The sequence below is a fragment of the Dermacentor variabilis genome, chromosome 3 (assembly GCF_050947875.1).
Source record: "Dermacentor variabilis isolate Ectoservices chromosome 3, ASM5094787v1, whole genome shotgun sequence".
NCBI lineage: Eukaryota > Metazoa > Arthropoda > Arachnida > Ixodida > Ixodidae > Dermacentor > Dermacentor variabilis.
The window spans coordinates 115,999,068-116,009,766 of NC_134570.1; positions in this window are offsets into that span (position 1 = coordinate 115,999,068).

Here is a 10,699-nt window from a genome sequence, read left to right on the forward strand (position 1 = left end):
ACTGAATGCAGTCGACTCACGTTGCTTTTAGAAAATACTTCTCTATATCCCGAAGTTACGTGTTCAGTAATACGTTTCTGCATCACCCTGTATTTGGCCAACCTCTACTCACGATCAACGGCCGATTGACAAATGCTTCTCCTGCTGTTTACTGTTTACTGTTTCTTAAAAAAAGAACACACCACTATTTGTTCTGATCTTGGAAGTGTGCTATTTATGCCTAGATGCCGATATAACAAACGAAGTGCATTACAAATTTTAAGAAACATCTGCAATATGCCCGCGAGGAATTTCGTATCGATACCTTGTACGCAATGTTACATATCTGAATGAAGCTCTAGTGGTCTTAGGTGTTGTATTGCAAAAAAAAACACACATGAAAAAAGACTATAGACGTTTTCAATATAATTTTCTGGATAGTTATCGGCACGTTAGCACAAGGATAGCTATGCAGAAATTTGTCTATGTATATTCGAACTAGAAGCTACACCCGTTCTATGGAATAAAAAAAGGAAAGTTTTGTGACGGGTATGCGAAAAATGTGGATCTGCTGATCTTTATAATTTTTTTGTCATTCACATATAATTGCTGCGCAAAAAAGTGCTATGGTAGAGTTGTGCGTGGCGAACAAACATGGCATCAGTAGCAATGTTCTGTCTCTGAGGAATTGTTGGATGCTGTCTTACGTAGGTATGATCGTAGTACAGAACGCACCCATTTGTACTGTCTAATATGATATTCAGCTCTACAATTTTGTATTGTGCTTTGAATGCCTTGCTGTACGATAGGTTACTATGAAAAACGGGGAAAAAACCACATTTTGCTGCCTACGTATGTTTTGCCGAAACAAAATAGCCCCCTGCTGGGGCATGCTGCTTCGCACATATTGAACAGAAAAATATAAGTTTTCACACAGACGCGTTGCACATATGTTGAAAGTAAGGAAGAAAATTAGTAGCCGAAGGGTGCTGAAAATCAAATTTGAAAGGGGAGAACAATCTGAAAAAAGAAACCAACGCAAGTGGTGTTGGCTTCCATAGGCACCTGAAGGGAATGTCATGTGCTGGTCGAGCGCATAGCACACGATAAGGCGGATGGCGTTTGCCCCCTCATGGAATCAGCTTCATTTCTTTCTTTGTTTTTCCCTCTTGGAGTTTGGCTTGCCAAACACACGGGGAGAAATTGGCGCTCGTGACGCTATTTCGGTTTACCTGAGGGTATACCCGCTGACCTAGCCGTGGTGAAACCGCAGCAGCGAGGCTCTGAGCGAGCGCCGCTGCGACGCCTCTCCGCAGCCAATCACGTGGATTGAGGTCACACCTGCCACACATGCGCTCCGGTGGCTCAAGGTCCCTGCGACGCGATGGAATATCTTGCGAGGTATGGCATAGCGGAGCTTTCGCTCTAATACTGCCGCTGTGTAGACGAGGCTCCTGTAATCTTGACAACCAAGTATTATTCCACTGCGTATAGCCGCGTGTTCACACGTCATGTCAAAAATGGTAAAAAATCCCTTGCGCTCTCTGCGATGACGTCAGCAGCTACCTCGAAGCTGCCATTCTTGCTGTGTTGGCAAAGTTGTGTTGGTCCGTCGAGGGGGAGCTGGACAACGCTGCCTGCCATTGCCGTGTCGTGGGGTGTGTTATGGGCGTGAGCTGCGGTGCGCATGCGGAAGCGACTACCGTGTTGTAACGCCTTCCGCATAGATCGCAGTGTGGGTGTTCATTGGAATACAGCGCAGAGTGCATGGCGTGGTTTAGACTCAACCTTGGTTATGTGTTTGTGCGAAGCTCCCGTCATACCTAGGCTTCCTCTCGCTTGCGAGCATTCTGTGGTTGTGGTAGTGCTCTTCGTGAAAGGCAACAGTGCTGTAGGATGTTCGTGTAGGTTAATGGCATTGACTTTAGGCAGAACTGTTCGGTGGGTCCCTCTGGCGGCTGCTGGTGTGCCTGCGCTCGGCCGTGGCGTGTGACTGCTGATTAAAGAGTAAGGACTAATGCCCCGGAGTGCACTCGATTTTTATGCATGGCGGGAGTTTGTGCGCTCCACTCAGAATGTCATATGCGGCCCTGGACATTTTGACCTTGAAACAATTTCTACATGCCGTCTGACAGTCCGTCAAAGCTATGACATTTTTGATGCACTCCAAGTGTGGTTTGTTGTGATGGCTAACGTTATCGGTAGTTCCTCTGCCTCCGCAGCGTCCTCTCCAAAAACCGAGGACGCATTTATTGCGCTCCCGTGATTTCTCACTACGCTGGTGAAGAATGCAGTGCCTCTTGCGGGGCCGGCCGCGTCTACGCACAAACGACTGGGTTGTTTCTCATACTTATGCTTCCTTGCGAGCGTCTGCACTTCTGCTTGTCACAGTCGAATGAGGAGTATCGGGCTGCATGTTCACTGGAATCGCTGAGACGTGCATAATTTCCACTACTTGTGTGGGTATATTTTCGGCGCACTGCTGTTCCGCGCCGAGTATATAAGACGTTTCAAGACATCCCGCTACCGTGGGTTGTAGACTTTCGTTCTGGCTTACCATGTGTGCCTCTTGATATCATTTGCCTCGTTGCACACGTCTGTCGCATGCAGGCGAAGAGTAGACGTTCGCTGCGGGACTTCGAGCTCTTTCTCATATGGCTTGCCTATCAGCTAGTGGAGAGCGTCCACTGCAGCGTTGCCTAAATTTAGGGTACCGAATGCGTAAACGCCGGCTCATAATCAGTGCCTGCACTAATCAAATCAGGTCCTGTTCCTTGAATCCTCTCTTCCTGCTGGTAACCCATTGCATCACGCGCAAAACCGGCGGGATCGTGTGTTGTTGGTTTTGTATTGCGTATCATTCACCCCGTCTTTGTGCAAGCGTAACCGATGAATACGACCGCAAGCACTATCACTCAGATTGCATAGTAGGGCCAAAGCCCACCTTTAGACTTAGTGAAACATTGCTTTCGGACAGCCTGACGTTATTACATTCAGAACTTCGTCTTTGAGCTAAAAATAGATGTCTGGAATTGAGAAGTTGTGCCCACTACCAAACGTCGTGCTCCCATCAGTTGACGTTCTTCTAGATGCGTCTGTGGCCTCTGTGGGATAATGCGTTCCATCTGTTTACTGAGGCATGACGTGAAAGGAATGCGTTTAGTTTCTCCAGGATTGACCGGGAGCGACAGAGTAGACACCAGAAAACGCGGACTGCAACTGATTTATCGCAACGTATAGCGCTTCTGAGTATACAATCCGACACACAGGCACATGGGGAGAAACAAAAAAACCCAAAGTGATACGTGAAGCTCCTCCTCGATAGAGGTGATAAGGCTCGTAAGACTCAAAGCCTTGTCACACATCAAATAAAAAATATAAGCAAAACTTCTCTACGATTCTATTCTACCGACCAAGTCCCCATAGAGAAAGATATCCAACAAGAACAAACAGACACTCCCATAGAGCCCAGCGGCCGAGATGACTGTAGCGGCCCAAGCTGCCGGTTTTATTACGTGAACCACATTTCTGGTTTCGGTTTTGGGGGCGCTCATTTTGAACTCTAGCTAGAACGCGTTTCGCTGGCTGCGCTGATTATCGTGGTTTTTTTTCTTTTTTTTTTGCTTCTACTGCTCAATTGCATGCGGTCTTATGCGGAATCTTTTAATCGTTAGGTACAAATGATTGCGATCGATCTTTAGAAGCCTCATTGAATATGGTTCACGTGCAATTTCATAAAGAAAAAAATACGACGCCTCATTAAATGAGAAAATGTTTATTTTGTTCTATATATACGCTCGCTCCGGGCTTTCTGTACATTCATGCGAACGTTGGGGCGCTAGGTAAGCAGCAGTAGTTGTCGTACGAAGCTCCACCAGAAGTCGTCAGCTGAAAAATGTATATTAGAAGTACGTCTGATTTTGGCATTAGCACCTTATAGCAATACTGCGTGCAGAGGCGAAACGTGCAAAAGTAGTAAATGGGTGGCATCAGAAACAAAAGAAAACGCTTTTGGATGCACGTGTATACACGTTCTGAACGACCCCACGACGCGGCGTGCAAGACAACAGCAGCAGCAGCGCAAAAGTTACAGTAACAGGCAAAGAAACCTTTGCTTTATGTAGCCATGGCCTTATCGCAAGCGAAAGTTCGCTACCTTCAAAAGGGGTAGCATGGAAGTTGACTTGCAACTGCGTTTCAAGTCAGCGCATCTCTTATTTGGCCTTTATTTCAGCACTACTGCAGCGCTTCCTTTTTGCTAGATGTTTAACCAACAACTACGCAACAACTAATAACTAACTGGTACCTATTAACTAGCCCAAGAACTATTATAAAATTCGCAAACATTGTATATTGTAGAGAGCCGGTAGAGAGAACATGTAGGCTTAACAAGCCTTGCAAAACGTTTCGGCAAGCTTGCACAACATACGCAGAATATTGGACGCAGTTACAATGATTGACATCATCGAACAAGATTTTCATTGCACTAGCAGACCTTGATTTCTACCCCATGTAGCAGGGAATGAGTCAGATGCTCGGAAGTATTCAGCGTAAACTTGTCTTTGTTTTTCTTCCTGTTATTGTGCCATACAATCAGTGATCAGCAAGAAGACATTCGTGGAAGTCAACGAAATGGCTTCCAACATTCGCAAGGCCTATCAAGCGGCATTCCGTTCGTCAACGTGGATGACGGGATCAGTGTGGGAAACCGCCCTACAAAAAATTACGAATATGCGGCTACATATCGGTGCCATTGGAGCGCAGCTTGATGGCGCCTACGTGGAGAAATATTACGGTGAGTCTCTAGGTTTGATCACATCTGACGTGTCCATCGGATCAGAATAAAAAAGCCCGTAAATACGCACATTTATGCCCAACTGGGTCACTTTGGTTGACTTTCAATGACGTCAATGTCCTGACGTTACAGGCGTGCTTGCCTTGACAGAATTGTCAGATTCTGCCTCACAGCAAAAATGTACGTACCTAGAACTGGCTGACTAGTGGCCCGGCCTTTGAATCTTCTTGCTTTCTCTCAGAAATTAACGAGGCACCGTTGGCCAAACTGCCGTTGAATATCTAAACATCAGGAAAACACTTTCCAGAATTCTAGGATTCACGTGATTAAAATTTGAACGGAGTCCCGTATTGAAGTGTGGGCCTCTATCTAATACAGCTATGCGTTCAACGTAAAATTGAACCTTTTTTCAATCCATGCCTTAAACGTATTACTGAAGTTTCAAAGTACTGAATGTTAGTCGACGATTGCATAAGGAGCGAGTGGCTTCCACGTCTAAATCAACACTTGAGGCATCCAGGCTTGCAGCTGTAAAACGCAAGCCTTCAGACTTTTCTCATCTTGCGTGCGCTTTACGTCGAAGTCTGTCTGCTACTCTGACTATCCTGTCGAGTGAGACCGCGTTTTCTGGAAGGGATGCGGCGTTTACGCGGACGAAAGCTGAGGTTTTATTACGGCTGCTTGTTCTTGTTTCTTTTTTCTTCTAGACGTGGGACAAAGAGGCAATACGTCATGCAGTTTTCCTTTTCGCACTGTGTTGCCGTGCGATACAAGACACAATGGCACATTGGAACTTGTTTATTACCCTGCCTTACATGCTGCGCTTCATCGCAAATATTGCGCAACGCGAGCGGGGACGAAGATGCACAAGGTCGCGTGCTTTCTAACAACTTGCTTTATTATTCGAGAACATTAGACTTAAGTATCTTACAGAACTGTGGAAAACATCTCATGATTCCACTCAGGGCGCACATAGCTATCACTTAGATTGTGTAGAAATATATAGATACGACAAAAGTAGAAGCAATTCTGTATATTGCCACGTTCTATATGGTCGCCGCGGGTATGTGCCAGGCGATGAAGACGACGCTGAAGAAGCGCGCGAGTCGAAAAACAGACGACAACAACGTCGCGTTGACTGCTCTGATAAAATGCTTTCATACGTACTCTACACCGGCTTTCCCGTCTCCTACTAGGCGCTGACACTGGTGGAGGCGTTGGGTAGTGTTGCCTCATGCTCGGCACCCCTTCGCGGAGCCACACGTCGAACGCGGAATCACCTTCGTTGGTTGAAACTCCTGTTCCCCGGTACAGTCGCCGCCTGCTAGGCCTGACGCTGCAGTTCAACCCTCTGCAGGACCCTACAGGAACACATCTTCCTACTTCCACCATGGCTACTGCAACTCCATCTCAGGTGACGCTACAGAATCCTAAGATCCCAGAATGTTTCCATGCTGACGGTTTTGAAGATGTCCAAGATTGGCTGGACCAATTTGAGCGTGTCGCCAGTTCTAATGGCTGGGGGTCCCGGCAAAAGCTGGCTAATGTTGATTTTGCACTTCAAGACAGTGCGCGGACGTGGTCTGTGAAACGGGAGAGATGTTTGACCACATGGGATGTCTTCCGCACCCAGCTGCTAGATACGTTCACTAGTAGCGACAGAAAAAACAACGCGCAGCGCCTGCTCGAATCCCGTATTCAAAAATCGAATGAAAGCATTGTCATGTTTAGAGAAGACATGGCCCGCCTTTCCCGCAGAGCAGACACTGAGATGGCCGAAGAAAAGAAGTTACGCTATCGCTTGCGCGGAGTGAAGGAGGAAATGTTTGCCGGACTCGTGAGGAACGCACCGACGACAGTGGCCGAATTCACCAAGGAGGCTACCGCTATAGAACAGGTACTACAGCAACGGTACCGCCAATATGATCGGAAGGACTCACCATGAATGCTTCAATTCTACCTGGGAGCTGAGGCACGTCTCTGCGTCAAGTCATCCTAGAGAGTGGGCGAGAGAAGGTTCAGTAGCTCGGGATTTCTCCTATGGCACCAGCGGTGGCTTCTGTCGCTGATATCATTGGGGAGGAAGTTCGACAGGCCTTTTCGTCGACCGACTGGCAGGCAGTGCCGCGACGATTAACCTACGCGGAAGCTGTCAGTCGTCCACCTCCCGGAGAATCGGTGCTGCTGACACTGTCAACCACTATGGCGCAGTCATCTTCGCCACCCCCGACGCCCTATTTTCAACATTCACAGCCGCCGCCCGCTATGCCGTATCGCCTCCAGCCGATCGCTGCGCCTCGGTCTTACGGCGAATCCCGTGCCGGCTACGCGCTTCGAAAGACCAATTTGTGGCGCACCGCTGACCGCCAGCCGCTATGCTTTCATTGCGGCGAAGCAGGACATGTTTACCGCGCATGCCACTACTGCACAGCAGGGTATTCTAGGTTTCCCCAACTGCAATTACCCTGTGTTTGATGCTGCACGTACCTGGGACGAAAATTCTATAACCCGCCGTGGTTGCTCAGTGGCTATGGTGTTGGGCTGCTGAGCACGAGGTTGCGGGATCGAATCCCGGCCACGGCGGCCGCATTTCGATGGGGGCGAAATGCGAAAACACCCGTGTACTTAGATTTAGGTGCACGTTAAAGAACCCCAGGTGGTCGAAATTTCCGGAGTCCTCCATTACGGCGTGCCTCATAATCAGAAAGTGGTTTTGGCACGTAAAACACCATAATTTTAAAAAAAATTCTATAAACGTTCAGCCGGAAGGTTCAGCAACGCCTCGATCGCGTTCCCCTTCTCCGGCTCTTTACACCGCAGCGACCCGTCGCGATTTTTCTGGTGCCTCTAGGCGCAGGTCCCCTAGCCCACGCCGGGGAAACTAGAGGTAGATACCTCCGCGGGTGACGTTGCAAACCAGCTAGCTGTTAAAGTGCCCCGATCACTGATGACCGACGTTTCCAAAACTCCGACGACTCCAACCACACCCCCTGTAACCGACGTAGTCAGCGCCGATCTTGTCCTTTGCATTGACGGCCACCAAGTGGCCGCTCTCGTCGATACTGGTTCCCATTTTTTGATCATGAGTCAAAAGCTGGTCGACAGGCTGAGAAAAATTAAGGCGCTGTGAACCGCGCCCTACATCAGAACTGCCGGCGGCCACTTGTTGACGCCGATTGGAAAATGCACAGCCAGAACAGTAATCGCTGGTGCAACCTTCCTTCGCCACCCTCGTCATTTTCTTTGAGGGTTGTAAGGAACTTATAATGGGGATCAATTTCTTGAGAGGGTACGGTGCAGTGATTATTGTCTGGGACCTCGTCCTCACATTTTCTACGAGCTGAGACGACGTCGACGCCGCGGAACACCAGCGACCCCGCTTACGTATCTCCGACGACGACGTCACGCTTCCGCGGCGAAGCTGTTCCCTCGTACCTGTTATCTGCGACAACTTGAACACCGGGACTGGCGTCGCTGAACACATCAAAACACTGGTACTGGTTTAAGGCGTTTCCATCGCCAGGGCTGTAATTAACGTGCACGACGGGCGTGCTGAACGCCTGCTGGCGAAGGTTACCAGGGAACCTCGACGCTTTGTTAAAGGCACGGCTGTTGCTTACTTCGACGAGTTTACCTCAATTCCGGACTGCCTTTCAGTGGAGCACGCGACGTCCACCATGGCTATGCCTGCCCCTGTGGCTGATATCAGTCCCACCTTATCGCTCGTCGAACGCAACAGCCTTCTTGAGCTCATCGATGAGTTTAAGAACTGCTTTTCATCCACGTCACAAGTTAGCCAGACGCCGCTCACTAAGCACCGTATTGTCACCGAAGCCGATGCCAGACAAATTCGGCAGAATGCTTATCGTGTAGCATCGAAAGAGCGCGAGGCAATACAAACGCAAGTGAAGACGATGCTTTTGGGCATAGTTATTCAGCCATCTAAGAGTCCTTGGGCATCGCCTGTCGTATTGGTGAAGAAGAAGGACGGTAGCCTGCGTTTATGCGTCTACTGTCGGAAACTCAACCAGATCACAAAGAAAGACGTTTATCCGCTACCGCGTATGGACGATTCACTGGACAGGCTACGAAACGCACGTTACTTTTCGTCGATGGACTTGAAAAATGGCTACTGCAAATTGAAGTTGATGATAAAGACCGTGAGAAGACCACTTTTGTGACGCCCGACAGACTTCATGAGTTTCAAGTGCTCCCCTTCGGTTTGTGCTCTGCGCCAGCAACGTTTCAACGACTAATGGACATAGTACTCTCAGGCCTCAAATGGCAAACTTTCTGGTGTACTTCGACGACATGATTATTTTCTCCGTCACGTTCGAGGAACACTTACGGAGCCTAAAGACGGTCTTTGAAGCAATACGCTCAGCTGGTCTAACTTCAAAACCTCAAAAGTGCCATGTTGGCTATGAGGAACTTCAATTTCTCGGTCACGTTGTTAGTCGTAAAGGTGTCCGACCTGAACCTGATAAAATTTCTGCCGTTGCTAAATTCCCAACGCCATCGGATAAAAAGGTCGTGCGACGTTTTCTGGGCCTTTGCGCCTACTACCAACGGTTTATTGCGGAATTTTCGCGCATCGCATGGCCATTAACACATCTCATCAGAGAAGATGTCCCCTTCGTATAGGGTAAAGACCAGCAACGGGCATTTTACGACCTACGGCACTGGCTGCAGACGTCTGCCGTTCTCGCACACTTTGATGAAGAAGATCCTACGATTCTTCAAAGCTACGCTAGTAATATCGGCCTTGGCACAATACTTGTACAGCAGCAGGACGGCACCGAAAGATTGATTGCTTACGGCCAGCAGGACGCTATCAAGGACGGAGACTAACTACTCCACTACAGAAAACGAATGTCTCGCGCTAATGTGGGCCTCCCTGAAATTTCGGCCACATTTCTATGGTCGGTGTTTCACCGTTGTACTTTCCTAATTTAAAAGATCTAGCTGGTCGGCTTGTGCGCTGGAGACTACGACTCCAAGAGTTCAACTTCGCGGTCGTATACTAATCGGGGAAACGACACACCAATGCCAACTGCCTCTCTCGGTCTCCTGTTGAGACTGCAGCCCGCGACGATGATGACGCGGCTGTTCTAGGTGCGCTAGATACTGTTGCCGTTTCACGCGACCAACGCGAGGACGCAGAACTGGTTCCTCTTTTCGATTACTTAGACGGAAAAACAAGCAACGTGCCTAGGTTCATCGCGAGAGGGCTGCCTTCGTTTTGCTTGCGCCACGGCTTTCTCTATAAAAAGAACTTTTCACCTAATGGCAGCAACTACCCACTTGTCATTCCCGCAACTCTTCGGGACGGAGTCCTATATGCCTATCACAACGAGCTGACCGATGATCATTTGGGCTACACCCCCACATTGGCAAGAATTAGCCTAAAATGCTATTGGCCGAGACTTGCCTCGATCGCGAAATGTTACATTCAGACATGCCTAGATTGCCAGCGCCGCAAAGCCCTACCCGCCAAGCCAGCTGGACTGCTGCATCCTGTCTATATACCGCAAGCGCCATTCGAACAAAGTGGCATGAACCTTTTAGGTCCCTTTACGCTGTCTACGGCCGGAAATAGATGGATAATCGTCGTCACGGATTACCTGACTCGATACAGCGAAACAGGTGCTATCCAACGTGGAACAGCAGCCGAAGCAGCGCGATTTTTCATCGAAGCCGTCGTCCTAAGGCATGGCGCCCCCGCAGTGGTAATAACAGAGGATCTGCGTTCACGGCTGCGCTTCTGGATACCGTTTTGCGACTAGGTGGTACCACTCACCGAAAGACCACGGCTTATCATCCCCAAACCAATAGGCTGACAGAACGCTTGAATAAGACTCTGACAGACATGATGAGTATGTACATCGACGTCGACCAGAAGAACTGTAACTAGACTTTACGATA